The 15576-nt window shown below is 43.4% G+C and overlaps 1 protein-coding gene across 1 annotated transcript in view; it reads right to left on the bottom strand.

The window, feature by feature from the left end:
• CUX2 (cut like homeobox 2) overlaps positions 1 to 15576 on the bottom strand; it is a 403117-nt gene that overhangs the window by 212042 nt on the left and 175499 nt on the right. The gene's annotated exons all lie outside the window — the stretch shown is intronic.

Here is a 15576-nt window from a genome sequence, read left to right as displayed (position 1 = left end):
ATAATACAGTTTTGTATTATTAATAGTGATGTCCCGAACTGTTCGCTGGCGAATAGTTCCTAGCGAAAATCGCTTGTTCGCGTTCGCCACGGACGGTGAACACATGCGCTGTTCGGTCCGCCCCCTATTCGTCATCATTGAGTAAACTTTGACCCTGTACCTCACAGTCAGCAGTCAGCAGACACATTCCAGTCAATCAGCAGCAGACCTTCCCTCCCAGACCATCGCACCTCCTGGACAGCATCCATTTTACATTCATTGTGAAGCTGCATTCTTAGTGAGAGGAGGGACAGTGTAGCTGCTGCTGATTAGATAGGGAAATGGATAGCTAGGCTAGTGTATTCAGTGTCCACTACAGTCCTGAAGGACTCATCTGATCTCTGCTGTAAGGACAGCACAACAAAAAGCTCTTTTAGGGCTAGAACATCAGTCTGCTTTTTTTTTTTTCTGTGTAATGTAATTGCAGTTGCATCCCTGCCAGCCTGTGTGTCAGGCTCACAGCGTATACTGTGCCCACTTGCCCAGTGCCACCACTCACTCATTGGTGTCACAATAGCTTGCATTTGAAAAAAACAAAACTTTTTTGACTGTAATATAATAGCAGTCAGTTTCCTTCACGCGTGTGCGTTTCAGGGCCTGCCAGGGCACAGTGTCACACCAGTGCAACTCATATCTGGTGTAACAGTAGTGTACATTTAAAAAAAAAATAATACAATTTTGACTGTAATAGATTGAATAGAAGTTAGTTGTCTGCCAGCGTGTGTGTCAGGCTCACAGCGTATACTGTGCCCACTTGCCCAGTGCCACCACTCATATCTGGTGTCACAATAGCTTGCATTTAACAAAAAAAAACACTTTTTGGACTGTAATATAATAGCAGTCAGTTTCCTTCACGCGTGTGCGTTTCAGGGCCTGCCCAGTGCCACCACTGACTCACTGGTGTCCCAATAACTTGCATTGAAAAAAAAACGAAACTTTTTGGACTGTAATATAATAGCAGTCAGTTTCCTTCACGAGTGTGCGTTTCAGGGCCTGCCAGGGCACAGTGTCAAACCAGTGCCACTCATATCTGTTGTCACAGTAGCTTGCACGAATAGTACCACTAATCGAAAAAAAAATGACAGGCAGAGGCAGGCCACCCCGCAGGGGCCGTCGTGGTCGTAGTGCTGTGATTCCCTTTGGCCCTAGAATAATGCCCAGTGTTCAGAGGCCACGTACCCTGAACTTGAAAAGTTCTGAGGACATAGTTGACTGGCTAACACAGGACACCCAATCTTCTACAGCTTCCGCTCGGAACCTTGACGCACCATCCTCCTCCAGCTTAGCTTCGGGCACCTCTCAAGTTACCTCTCGCCCGCCTGCCGCCACCACCAACACTAGCACCACAGCCGTTTCACTTGATCTGTCAGAGGAGTTATTTACACATCAGTTGAAAGAAATGAGTGATGCACAACCATTATTGCCAGAGGATGTAGATAACAGGGATATGTCTCAGTCAGGCAGCATTACACACGTACGGTGTGATGATGATGATGTTGTACCCGCTGCTGCTTCCTTTGCTAAGTTGTCAGATACAAGTGAAGCGGTTGATGATGACGATGCGTCAGTGGATGTCACGTGGGTGCCCGCTAGAAGGGAAGAAGAACAGGGGGAAAGTTCAGATGGGGAGACAGAGAGGAAGAGGAGGAGACGAGTTGGAAGCAGGGGGAGGTCGACGCAAGGAGCTAGTGGCTGTAACGAAAATATACCCCAACACGCAGGATTCAGCTAAACAGAAGACAACTTAGAGGGGAGATACGTCTACCGGACCTTAGAGTGGCCTGACTCGACGTATATAGGAGAAGTACAGAGTCAGAACGATCCGATGTCAGGGGCACAAAGAGACAGCGTAAACTAGGACTAGCCGGGGTCTGGTACACAGAAAACAGCAAGCAGGCAAACAGAACAGATAAGGATAAAGAGATAAAGTCAGAAAACAAAGCCAAGGTCAAGTAGGAAGGAACACAACTGAATACAACAAGCGCTAAAGGGAACTGAAACAGAAACCACGATAGGGCAAGGAACTAAGGGAAAAAGGTGAGTATATATAACTAAACATCTATTTCGATTGGCCCCTGTCATATCCACGCCCCCAAAAGGTAAGTGTATGGGGAGTGTGGCATGACAGGGACCAATGGGAGGCCTTTTCCAATTTAGGCTCCAACTGTCCCTTTAAGAGCGCGCCCGAGACCCGCAGCGCGCTCTAAGAGTCAGGCGGGACACGTGACCGCTTTTCGCTTTTTTTTGAAGGCCATTTCAGGCGTTCCTACACGGCCATGGCACACTTTTCAGATATCCAGTGGCGAAACAACATGCCAGTGAGGCGCTCTCTATTCCCGGTAGGACACTCTGCCGCTGGGGAATGGAGACTGGGCTCCCAATTCCCTGTATATCACACTGCCGCTGGGGATCTGAGCCGACCGCCCAGCATCCCTGTAGCTCACCTTGCCGCTGGGAAGGGAGGCCGCTGCTCTCCTCTCCCTGCAAGGTACACTGCTGCTGGGGGACAGGACCACTTGTCTCTGCTTTTCGCGGTCACTGCCCGCCTTCCTGTTCCAGCCGTCGGATGAGCCGTGCGCGGCTCGTGCAGCAGCAGGACCGCGCGCGTCTTGAACAGAGGACCCCGGCCGGCCCCTGGAAAGGGTAAGTACCGCTACAGTGGCACAGTCAGACAGCATGCATCGGCACCCGGGGTCAGCCAGACATCACGCCAATCAACGCATGCTGTTGCCACCACCAGAATGCCACATTAACCACTGCTGTCCTCCTTGCCCCCTCTCAACCATCCGCCCCTCCGTCTCTCGCCTTGAACAGTTCCTGCTCATCTGCCCACAGTCAGGTGTCTGTCAAGGACATGTTTGAGCGTAAGAAGCCAATGTCAGAAAGTCACCCCCTTAGCCGGCGTCTGACAGCTGGCTTGACTGAACTCTTAGCCCGCCAGCTTTTACCATACAAGCTGGTGGAGTCTGAAGTGTTCAAAAAATTTGTAGCTATTGGGACACCGCAGTGAAAGTTACCCGGACGAAATTTCATTGCACAAAAGGCAATCCCCAACCTGTGCTCGATTGTGCAAAAGGAATTAATGGCATTTCTGGCACACAGTGTTGGGGCAAGGGTCCATCTGACCACTGATTCCTGGTCTGCAAAGCATGGTCAGGGCAGGTATATCACCTACACTGCGCATTGGGTAAACCTGCTGACGGCTGCCAAGCATGGAATGCGTGGCTCTGCAGAGGAGTTGGGGACACCGCCACGACTTGCAGGCAGGCCTGCTGCCACCTCCTCTACTCCTCCTACTCCATCCTCTTCCAGCATCTTGCTCTATATCAACGGCACCCCCACAGCTCCCCAGGTACTGTTCCACATCCCGGATACGGCAGTGTCACACCGTCTAGGGGTTGACTTGCCTGAAAGCAGAGAGTCACACCGGACCAGCACTCCTGTCCGCCCTGAACGCACAGGTGGATCAGTGGCTGACTCCGCACCAACTGGAGATCGGCAAAGTGGTTTGTGACAATGGAAGAAATTTGTTGGCGGCATTGCATTTGGGCAAGTTGGCACATGTGTGTAATCTGATCGTACAACGCTTTGTGCATAAGTACCCAGGCTTACAGGACGTCCTTAAGCAGGCCAGGAAGGTGTGTGGCCACTTCAGGCGTTCCAATGCGGCCATGGCACACTTTTCCGATATCCAGCGGCGAAACAACATGCCAGTGAGGCGCTTGATTTACGACAGCCCGACACGTTGGAATTCAACACTCCTAATGTTCGACCGCCTGCTCCAACAAGAAAAAGCCGTTAACGAGTATTTGTATGACCGGGGTGCTAGGACAGCCTCTGCGGAGCTGTGAATTTTTTTTGCCACGTTACTGTATGCTCATGCGCAATGCCTGTAGGCTCATGCGTCCTTTTGAGGAGGTGACAAACCTAGTCAGTCGCACCGAAGGCACCATCAGCGACATCATACCATTTGTTTTCTTCCTGGAGCATGCCCTGCGAAGAGTGCTGGATCAGGCCGTAGATGAGCGTGAAGAGGAAGAGTTGTGGTCACCATCACCACCAGAAACAGCCTTATCAGCATCGCTTGCTGGACCTGCAGCAACGCTGGAAGAGGATTGTGATGAAGAGGAGTCAGAGGAGGAATGTGGCTTTGAGGAGGAGGAGGAAGACCAACCACAACAGGCATCCCAGGGTGCTCGTTGTCACCTATCTGGTACCCGTGGTGTTGTACGTGGCTGGGGGGAAGAACATACCTTCAGAGAGATCACTGAGGACGAGGAACAGGACATGAGCAGCTCGGCATCCAACCTTGTGCAAATGGGGTTTTTCATGCTGTCGTGCCTGTTGAGGGATTCTCGTATAAAAAGGCTGAAGGAGAACGACCTGTACTGGGTGTCCACGCTACTAGACCCCCGGTATAAGCAGAAAGTGCCTGAAATGTTACCGAATTACGGCAAGTCGATAAGGATGCAGCAGTTCCAAAATCAATTAAAAAGTATGCTTTACACAGCGTATAAGGGTGGTATCACAGCACAACGGGAATCTAACAGGGGAAGAGGTGAAAGTAATCCTCCTCCTCCCACGACCACGCCGGCAAGGACAGGACGCTTTACAGACGTGTTGTTGATGGAGGACATGCAGAGTTTTTTAAGTCCTACGCATCGCCACAGCCCTTCGGTGTCCACCCTCAGAGAACGTCCACCCTCAGAGAACGACTACCTCGCCTTAACTGCAGATATCGACACTCTGAGGAGCGATGAACCCCTTGACTACTGAATGTGCAGGCTTGCCCTGTGGCCTGAGCTATCCCAATTTGCGATAGAACTTCTGGCCTGCCCCGCTTCAAATGTCCTGTCAGAAAGGACCTTCAGTGCAGCAGGAGGTATTGTCACTGAGAAGAGAAGTCGCCTAGGTCAAAAAAGTCTAGATTACCTCACCTTTATTAAGATGAATGAGGGATGGATCCCAAAGGGACTGACAGTGGGCGATACAGTCGACTAAAGAAGGCCTGATGGGGGGGACGTAACAGGGTGTCGCGGCTGCCGGCCCGCCGCGTGATATTTAAATCCCTAGCTCACCCCAGTACCTTGCCCTGTCGTGGTTTCCTGTTCCTGGTTTCCTGAGAGTGCTTTATCATTGTGAATCTGATTTCCTGGTATCCTGATCTTGGCTTTTCCCTGGTTATTCTGAATTCTGGTTTCCTTGACTTGGCTTGTGTAAACGGTATTGTGTATTTTCTGGCTTCCTTGACCTCGGCTTTCTCTTTGACCATTCTCTGTCTCTAGCGTATTAGTCCGGCCATTCTAAGGTCCGGTTTACGCTCTGTCCTTTTATTTTCCTTTTCTTGCCTATGTATATGTTTACATAGTTTCTGCGTGCTGGACCACACTAGTAGTCGTGACATTGGGATTAAACTGATAAGAATAGTACTACTTAACACACCACTCCTATCTGGTGGCACATTAGATTGCACGTGCAGTGCCCCAAATTTGAAGTAGGAGGACCGACCAAGCATCTTTTCCATCTCCCGGTTCCTAAATTCGATGCCTTATATACATGTCCCCTGATAGGGGACGTAACAGGGATCAAACTGATAGGAATAGTACTACTTAACACACCTTATAATATTGCAGAGAGACGCAACGCAGGGAGAGAAGTCTGAAGAAGAGGAGTCAGAGGAGGAAGGTGGCTTTGAGGAGGTGGAAGACCAAACACAGCAGGCGTCCCAGGGGGCTTGTTGTCACCTTTCGGGGACCCTTGGTTTTGTACGTGGCTGGGTGGAGGAAGAGACCTTCAATGACATCAGTGAGGACAAGGAACGGGGCATGGCTAGCTTGGTATCCAGCCTTGTGCAAATGGGGAGTTTGCAGTTGTGCAAATGGACTGTTTGTGGTTGTTTGCGGTGCGTTAAACGGATAATTTGGTCTGTCACTGTGAAGCGGGCGTTACCCTTACATTACCTGATCGATACAACATCATACCTGATGTTTTAAAGCACGTTATTCCAAACAATTTAGGAATGTTAGGTGGTTTATGCCCTTTATGGATTAAAACCAGACTCTGCATTAACTGTGTAATTTTCCATGGGAGTTTTGCCATGGATCCCCCTCCGGCATGCCACAGTCCAGGTGTTAGTCCCCTTGAAACAACTTTTCCATCACTATTGTGGCCAGAAAGAGTCCCTGTGGGTTTTAAAATTCGCCTGCCTATTGAAGTCTATGGCGGTTCACCCGGTTCACCCGTTCGCGAACATTTGCGGAAGATCGCATTTGCGAACCGAAAATTTTATGTTCGCGACATCACTAATTATTAACGCTATAATGTTCCTTTAAATAAGAAGATATCACACACCACAGCAATAATATCTCAGTGTAAGGAACTTCTGCTCAGCAATGTTGTCCCTAAATATCTGTAGGTATGTTTGACAAGGAATTTAGGAATAAAACAACCATATTTGATTCCATTACTGGACAGTTGTAAAAAGTTGCTCATATTGGAACCTCAATTAAATCTAGTGACTTAAAGGGGCAACCATTACAGTAGAATGCAAAATCTATCCTTCAAGTTTGAGATAAAATGTTTTTGATCAGTTTAAGAAAAACTGGGTCTACAGACCAGCCCTTCTGTCATGGTTCTGCTAATGTGAAAGTGAATAGCCATCTAGCTTAAAGTGCTAGAAGACAGTTACCCTAAAATGAACAGCCTATCACAGCTTAACGTTGACTTTCACATGAGCTGTTGAGTACCCCTTTAACGTCAAAACAGCTTTGATAGACAGGAAATTGAGCACACTCTAATAGGCAAAACATCTTATAGGTTTGAGGAGTAAATGTTTACTATGTACCAGGACATAAATCAGGCAAAGGTTCATGGAAGTTGTAGTGTTATAACAGGTAGGGATGTACCGGTTTGATCACGAAGCATTGTGCATTTTCTGCAAAGTGCTAGAAAAGGCAGCAGCTTGCTAATGGGCAGCACAGGTGGATTCCTAAGAAGTTCTCAATTTCCAAGTGCACAATTACAAAAGTTACAGTAACAGTGCAGAGACCCATTTGGCTGAAAATTGATTTTAATAAAAAGCTGGGGACAAATTAAATTTGTTTCATTGACTTTATATTCATTATCTTAATTCATGGAAATGACTTGCAACTGTACAACCAGATTTCTGGGTTTACACAGCTCTTTATTTGAACTGCTAGATTCATGGAAAAACTGCTGACTAGTGATGTCGAGAACATAAAATTTTCCGTTCGCGAACGGCGAACGCAAACTTCCGCAAATGTTCGCGAGCGGGCGAACCGCCATAGACTTCAATAGGCAGGCGAATTTTAAAACCCACAGGGACTCTTTCTGGCCACAATAGTGATGGAAAAATTGTTTCAAGGGGACTAACACCTGGACTGTGGCATGCCGGAGGGGGATCCATGGCAAAACTCCCATGGAAAATTACATAGTTGATGCAGAGTCTGGTTTTAATCCATAAAGGGCATAAACCACCTAACATTCCTAAATTGTTTGGAATAACGTGCTTTAAAACATCAGGTATGATGTTGTATCGATCAGGTAATGTAAGGGTTACGCCCGCTTCACAGTGACAGACCAAACTCCCCGTTTAACGCACTGCAAACAACCGCAAACAGTCCATTTGCACAACCGCAAACTCCCCATTTGCACAAGGTTGGATACCAAGCTATCCATGTCCCGTTCCTTGTCCTCACTGATGTCATTGAAGGTCTCTTCCTCCACCCGGCCAAGTACAACACCAAGGGTCCCCGAAAGGTGACAACAAGCCCCCTGTATTTTTTTTTTTTAAATGTACACTACTGTTACACCAGATATGAGTTGCACTGGTGTGACACTGTGCCCTGGCAGGCCCTGAAACGCACACGTGTGAAGGAAACTGAGTGCTGTTATTTCACAGTCAAATTTCTAGTTTTTTTTTTTAATGTACACTACTGTTACAATATGAGTTGCACTTTTGTGACACTGTGCCCTGGCAGGCCCTGAAACGCACACGTGTGTTGGAAACTGACTGCTATTATATTACAGTCAAAAAAGGTTTTTTTGTTTTTTTAAATGCAAGCTATTGTGACACTAGATATGAGTGGTGGCACTGGGACCACCTTAAAAATATTGGATATCGCTAAAAATCTCTTACTTACCCACACTCAGTCATGTCACACACATTTCACCACTACTCTCACTGAATCCCTCTGACTACGGCTAAATTCATCTTCTACATCAGAACACTACTTCTAAGATTGGGTTGTATCCATGTCTCGGGTCTTTCATTTAGAATAGGGGCAGCTTAGGTCTCCTTCAACACTGACACTCCAGTGCATATTACTAAAAGATTGGGCAGATTGAAATCCTCAGTCTACAACCGATATATTCCTCATCCCGAGAAAGAAATTAGGTAAGCTTTTAAAAGTTTGGCTTTGTAAATTTGATGCAATAAGTGTGTTTTTCTTTAATACATTTTCACCCTCTTTGCATGAACCTGATTTACATATATTACTAATATGTTTCTTAACATATATATTATATTATTCACTCACTCACTCACTCTCTGGGCCGGCCTAAGACATCATGCTGCCTAGGATAATGTATAATAAACACAGGTTACTGGCTATGGGGGGGGGGGGGGGGGGTAATGTATAATAAACACATGTTACTGGCTATGGGAGGGATAATGTATAATAAACACAGGTTACTGGCTATGGGGGGATACTGTATAATAAACACAGGTTACTGGCTATGGGGGGGGATAATGTATAATAAACACAGGTTACTGGCTATGGGGGATAATGTATAATAAACACAAACAAAAAAAATAAAATGAATGTAGCTTCAGAATTAATCTAAATTGTATGCTGTCTAGGAGGTGGGAGGGCCTGGGAGGGAGGGTCTGCTGCTGTGTGGCTGGAATGTGTCTGCTGACTGTGAGGTACAGGGTCAAAGTTTACTCAATGATGATGAATAGGGGGCGGACCGAACATCGCATATGTTTGCCATCCGTGGCAAACGCAAACACGCTATGTTAGCCGGGAGCTATTCACCAGCAAACCGTTCGGGACATCACTACTGCTGAATCAGTTCCAGAAAACCTAATCCTCATGTATGCATTGTTACAGTGAATCTGGATGGTTTAAGAAGATACATAGATACCAGACTAGGATAGGGAGCAGGCACTAAATGTTGATTTCATTCACAGATCAGTGAGAAGTGAGACATGAATGGAAAAAAGGAAAAGCAGAAATATAAAAATCTATATTTATTCAATTTATTGACTACTTTTTCTCTCCTGATATGTGAACCAAATGGTCGGAAAATGCTCCTAAATATTTACATAATAGTATATTATGTGTATATTTTGGAGTATACAGATTGGCACATTTCCGTGTCCTTACTGATAAAAACAAAGATAGAACCGCAAAATAGTGAAATATCACTTAAAATCAACAAATTGAATGATTACACTTACAAAAAAAGATATTGAAACAGGCACATCATCACGGGTGTGGTATACACTCCTCTGTAGTAGGCTGGTATACTCGTCCACTGAATATTTAGTAAGAAAGTGGTCAAATAAATAAATAAGGTGAATTAGGTTTAGAATATTTAGTCTCACTTAATTTTTCTGTTTTTCGGTCAGTCTATTCACTTTGTTTTAGAATGTTAGAATGTAATTGGTGAGCACACATTCTAGGGAGTGAGTTTTGGTTTAGTTTTGGTTTAATGTACATTGATAGTTATTTGTGTTTTAAACTGATGCAGCCAGTCAGTGAGCTACCACTTAGTTCAGAAGAGCTTAACAGAAGCTCCTAAGGAGCAGGAGCTCTGTGTCGGAAGTAATGGGAGAGGGGATGGCTCCCAAAGGACCTCAGGTATAAAGTCATACCATTTTTAACTTCATAACTTCAGCACACTATAGTGGTTTTGGTGTTCCGTTCAAGTTTGTACTATATCTTTGTCTGTCTAGTCACTGTTCAGAATCCTTCTGATTCCTGGTTATCAATTTGAGGCATTAATCAAGCTATCTATTCATGTTCTTAATTTTATTTTTAAAAGTTATAGTCAGGACTCATGTTCTCATTTGTCAGCTAGTTTGCATGCTCTCAGGATTTGTAAAGGGTAGTTGTAGGTATTTACAAATTATACCCTATACAATGCTGTAAAGAGAACAAAATGGTCCATGCACATTGCTGATTATTATATGGTAGTGAACAGTGGATGGTTTCCAGCCAAAAACAGCTTTGAGTCTGTAATCCACCAATTGGTGAAATTGACCAGATTTCTGCAGCAGCTTACACTCTTAGGGTTGTTCAAATGCTTTAACTATGTAAAGATAGCTCCACACCCAGTATGCATTTATAATAATAATAATAATAATAATAATAATAATAATAATACATACATACTATGTCACAAAATTAACAAAACTAAATTCATGAGGAAAAATGTTGTACTAATGGACATATTACTGAAAAAGAATCAACGTAATAGCAACAATAAATTAAATATACACTATTAAATAATATAATCAAGTCAAAACTATTACAAATGTACATTTCACTGCGTGTGGCCAGTGCTGGACTGGGGATACAAAGCAGCCCTGGAATAAAATCTATGCCAGCCCCATAGGTCATTGTGCTTTTCAGTGTGTGTGTGTGTTTAATGTGAGTATATATATATATATATATATATATATATATATATATATATATATATATCTCAAAAAGAACCGCACTCCGAGGTCTTTGTTGAAGTTTTCAAGTAAAATGTAACTTTTATTTAATCCATATAAAAGTGTCAACGTTTCAGCATCCACATGGAGCTTTCATCAGAACAAAAAATCTTTTGTCCTGATGAAAGCTTCATGTGGTGACTGAAACCTGAAACGTTGACACTTTTATATGGATTAAATAAAAGTAAACTTTTACTTGAAAACTTCAACAAAGACCTTGGAGTGCGGTTCTTTTTGCTACATCTACATGACTTTGCCAGACCAGCAACGGAAATCATAGAACATTACCAGGAGTGCAAGCCCTTGCCATTTGTATATATATATATATATATATATATATATATATATATATATATATATATATATATATGTTGATCTTGAGGAAAGTCCTGTGTAGTGGACTGAAACGTCGATCATTTTAAATATGCTTTAATAAAATTTTGATTTTTTTATCTGGACCGTGAGTGCTGCTACCTCTTTGGATTTCTTGGATATTTAAAGCCTTGGCTTAGCACCCGGCACACAAGGGACATTTAAAGCGTGAGTGCAAGAGCATTTTTTCTTTTATATATATATATATATATATATATATATATATATATATAAATATTATTGGTATATTCTTTTTCAAATTTAAAATATTAGTCCTTTTGTGGTAATTAAATTATACAGTAAAGCATACTCACATGCAAACACAGACAATCTTATTGACACAAGCTCATTGATACACAGGCTCACAGACAATCTCATTGATATACATAAGCTCATTGACATAAAAACACAAGCTCACTGATGCACACAAATAGGCTCACTGACAGACAATCTCAATGACACACACAGACAAGCTTACTGGTACACACAAATTTAGTGCAGACAAATTAATACACACCCAAGTTACTACAGACAAGCTCACTGTCACACACGCTCACTACAGACAAGCTCACTGACGCACACACACTACCTACAGACATGCCCATTGACACACACATGCTCCCTACAGAAGAGCTCACTAACACACAAATTCACTACAGACATGCTCACTGACACACACATGCTATTTAGAGACAAGCTCAATGACACACATATGCTTACTGCAGACAAGCTCAGTGACACACATACAAGCTCACTCACTAGTAGGCACACACACACAAGCTCATTAACTAGCAGGCACAAACTCACTCACTAGAAGGCACACACACACACACACAAACTAACTCCTTTACTACCAGACGCACACACATAATCTCCCTCACTAACACACACACACAAACACATAATCTCCCTCACTAGCACACACACACACACACACACAAGCTCACTCACTAGCAGACGCATACACACATAGAAGCTTACTCACTAGCAGACGCACACACAGAAGCTCACTCACCAGCAGACAAACTCACTCATTAGCAGGCCCATAAACACACAAGCTCACTCACTAGCAGGCACCTGCACAAGCTAACTCACTAGCAGGTACACACACACAAGCTAACTCACTAGCAGGTACACACACACAAACTCCCTCACTAGCGGATGCACACACACAAGCTCACTCACTCAATAGCAGATGCACACACACAAGCTCACGCACGCAATAGCAGATGTGCACACACACACACACAAGCTCACTCACTAGCACACACACAAAACTTACCTGGCACTGGTAGGTGAAGGTGTCAATGTCTGTCCTCTTTATTCCAGCGAGGTCAGCAGCTTACATCTGGGGGGGGGGCTGTGTTCGGGAATTGGGGCTTAAGTGCAGAGACGGGGCATGTGGCTGTAATTGCTGTACACTGTGCAGGGAGATTGACAGGTCTCCCTCCGGCCACTGGCAGAGTAATTACGGCCGCAGCAGCCCCTAGCTCCTCCCTCATTACTCACCTCGGACTGACACAGGCTGGCTCAGTCCAAGGGGAAAATCCTTTAAATTACATATGCCTGGCTGTGTGCCCGGCCCCAGGTGCCGCGGCCCACCAGGAAATTTCCCAGGTATCCAGGTGGGCCAGGCCGGTCCACACTGTGGGCACAACATAGCACCAATCAAAATCCACTATGTTATTATCAAGAAATAACATCTGCTACAGTTGTAATGCTAACAGAAAAAAAAAATACATACCTGCATTGCATCAATAATTTGAAGGCAGAATGAAAATGTATGGAAATAATAGATTTGGTGTATATTCTTCAAACGTACTCCAATCCTCTAAGCTAAAAAACAGTAACCCGCGAGCACACACTATTGTTGTACTCACGACCCTGTACATGCAAAATGACCCTGGTCCCACAGTTCACTACAAGTTAGCATTTCAGAAATAGGTTCAGCACAGCGCAGTACCGTAAATCACTCTAAATTCTAAAACAGGCTACAATTATGCTGTTTTTTTTACACTATTGTGATATTTTGAACTTTTCCTGAAACACTTGACCTCTAAACTGACATCAATTGCTACGTTTTGTTTTCATATATTAAAAAGTGTATAACCAACCAAACAAAAAAAGTAGGTACGTGAATAATCCCCTAAGAGTTATTATTTTTTACAAAGCTGCCATTAAAAATGTCATACACACTGATTTATGAATGCAAACCCAGATCAAATCATCACCAATAAATATGTATGCACTTTTATTTGACAGAATACATTTAAACTAAGGTTCTACACGCGGTTGTAAAATAGTAATAACAATATTTATATTCCACAGGGGACATCTATTTCTATGATTTTCTATATCTTTATTTGAGCTCAGTACGTGGCCAAGACAGTGTCTCCGTAAGCGTAGTCAGAATTTAACTGAAATGTTTATCTCTCCCAGCTTTATCAGTCTCTCACTGTTTGTATAATGGACTGTGTGAAAAGAATGTTCATCCAAGAATAATGTGCATTGCATACATATACATGTATCATACCCCTAAACCAGTGTTTCCCAACCCAGTCCTCAAGGCACACTTACCAGTCCAGGATTTAAGGATTACTCAGTTTTGTCTAAGGTGTTTTTTTTGTTTTTTCTCTAAAAACACCTTAGACAAAACTGGGTAATCCTTAAATCCTGGACTGGTAGGTGTGCCTTGAGGACTGGGTTGGGAAACACTGCCCTAACCAACCAGCCAGCTTCAACATTTATTTGGAACCTTGACCACTTCACACATGATACTCTGACATTTCTGTTTGATAGTTGACTTTAACATACTGAAACTTAAAATGCATTATTCTTACCACTTACACTTACCACTTATATGTTTATATTTTTTTTATTAATAAATAGAAGCATGTTACTTGTGTAAGAATTCATCCACGTTGTTTTGTGCTCCAATCTTCCTCTTTTGAAGAATATGTTTAAGAGTAATGTTAATGATTAAATTGACCAGCGTACGGTTCTATTTTCACAACACAGTTTTGGGATGTTTGGCTAGTGCATTGTTGAAACCAACCCTTGATTTATATGAGGTGCCATGTAGTCCTGATGTTTACCTTTAATTGACGTTTGATTCCTAATAAAAATTATAAAGTAGTCTGCATGGAATTGACAGATCAAAATACCTAGATAGAATATACTTTAGGGCTCATTTACAACCTTGCTGGCTAAAGAGTTGCCATAATCGGTTTCTATTAACCACAATTTATGACAGAGGTAGACAACCTTCAACACTCCAAATGTTGCAGATTACATCTCCAATAGCCATACAGCCATAATGCTGCCAAAGCATCAAGGGAAATGTAGTCCACAACATCTGGAGTGCCGAAGGTTCCTTCCCTATAGCTATGGCCTATAGCTATGAATTACCACCAGGTTTCTAAACGTGTTGCTAACGTTTTGCAGCCTAACAGCCACTTCACATACCATTCACTCACATATTAGTGGCATACCCTGTGTTCCCAGCATAGACAGACAAGTAGAGCTGGCTCGTGAAATTTAGCTATTGGATTGGGACTAGACTTTTTGTTTCAATAGGATGTATAGAGATTCAGCTGATGTCAATTACTTTACATTAGGCCAGAGGCTTGTGTTCAGTTTTTGTGGGTTAGGAGCAGCCAGTAATGAGTAGCAACAGGGTTGGAAACCAATTTCTAAGTAGTGGATATGGTTATCGGCTCCCATAGAAAATTGTGCTAGTTAGTACTATTCAAGGCTGGTACATAATAACCTCAAAATACTTTTTTTCTTCACTGTTACACATGCAGAAAAAGAGCAAGTACGTGTTTCAGTTATTTATTTTTCTTAAATAAAGCAACATAAAGCAAATGTCACCTAAAAATAATTGAATTTTGAATTTCAGTGTGCTAAAAAAATTACCAAGCAGAATAAAATGTCTATATACCATTTCTAATGCTGTGATGCGACATAAATTGTTAAGGGCCTGAATACCGTATTTATTTGTTTATTATTGCCATTTATATAGCGCCAACAGATTCCGTAGCGCTTTACAATATTATGAGAGGGGGATTTAACTATAAATAGGACAATTACAAATAAACTTACAGGAACAATAGGTTGACCCACCGAAGGGCAGGCTATTTCAGCTGCTGTCCGTTCTCAGAATACTCTTGCGACCCGTTTTTTTCTCTCCATAAGTTTAAAGGGTAATCCAGACGTGGACCCCTTGCTCACGGTGCCTAGAGAGATATCAGCTATGCCTCACTGATGATGCCTTACAAGGCTGAAACGATCGTCTGGGGTTGCTGTGTCTCTCGTGCAGAGAGAACTTGCTGGCATTTCGGATCTGGACTGCCCGTATGGGTGGGACCAGTCTGATATGCTTCAGATATGTTCTCTCTGTAATGGCACAAGATGAG

The sequence above is a fragment of the Pelobates fuscus genome, chromosome 5, assembly GCF_036172605.1.
Source record: "Pelobates fuscus isolate aPelFus1 chromosome 5, aPelFus1.pri, whole genome shotgun sequence".
Taxonomy (NCBI): Eukaryota; Metazoa; Chordata; class Amphibia; order Anura; family Pelobatidae; genus Pelobates; species Pelobates fuscus.
The sequence above is the reverse complement of the archived record's forward strand: the minus strand, read 5'-3'. Positions and strand labels throughout refer to the sequence as shown.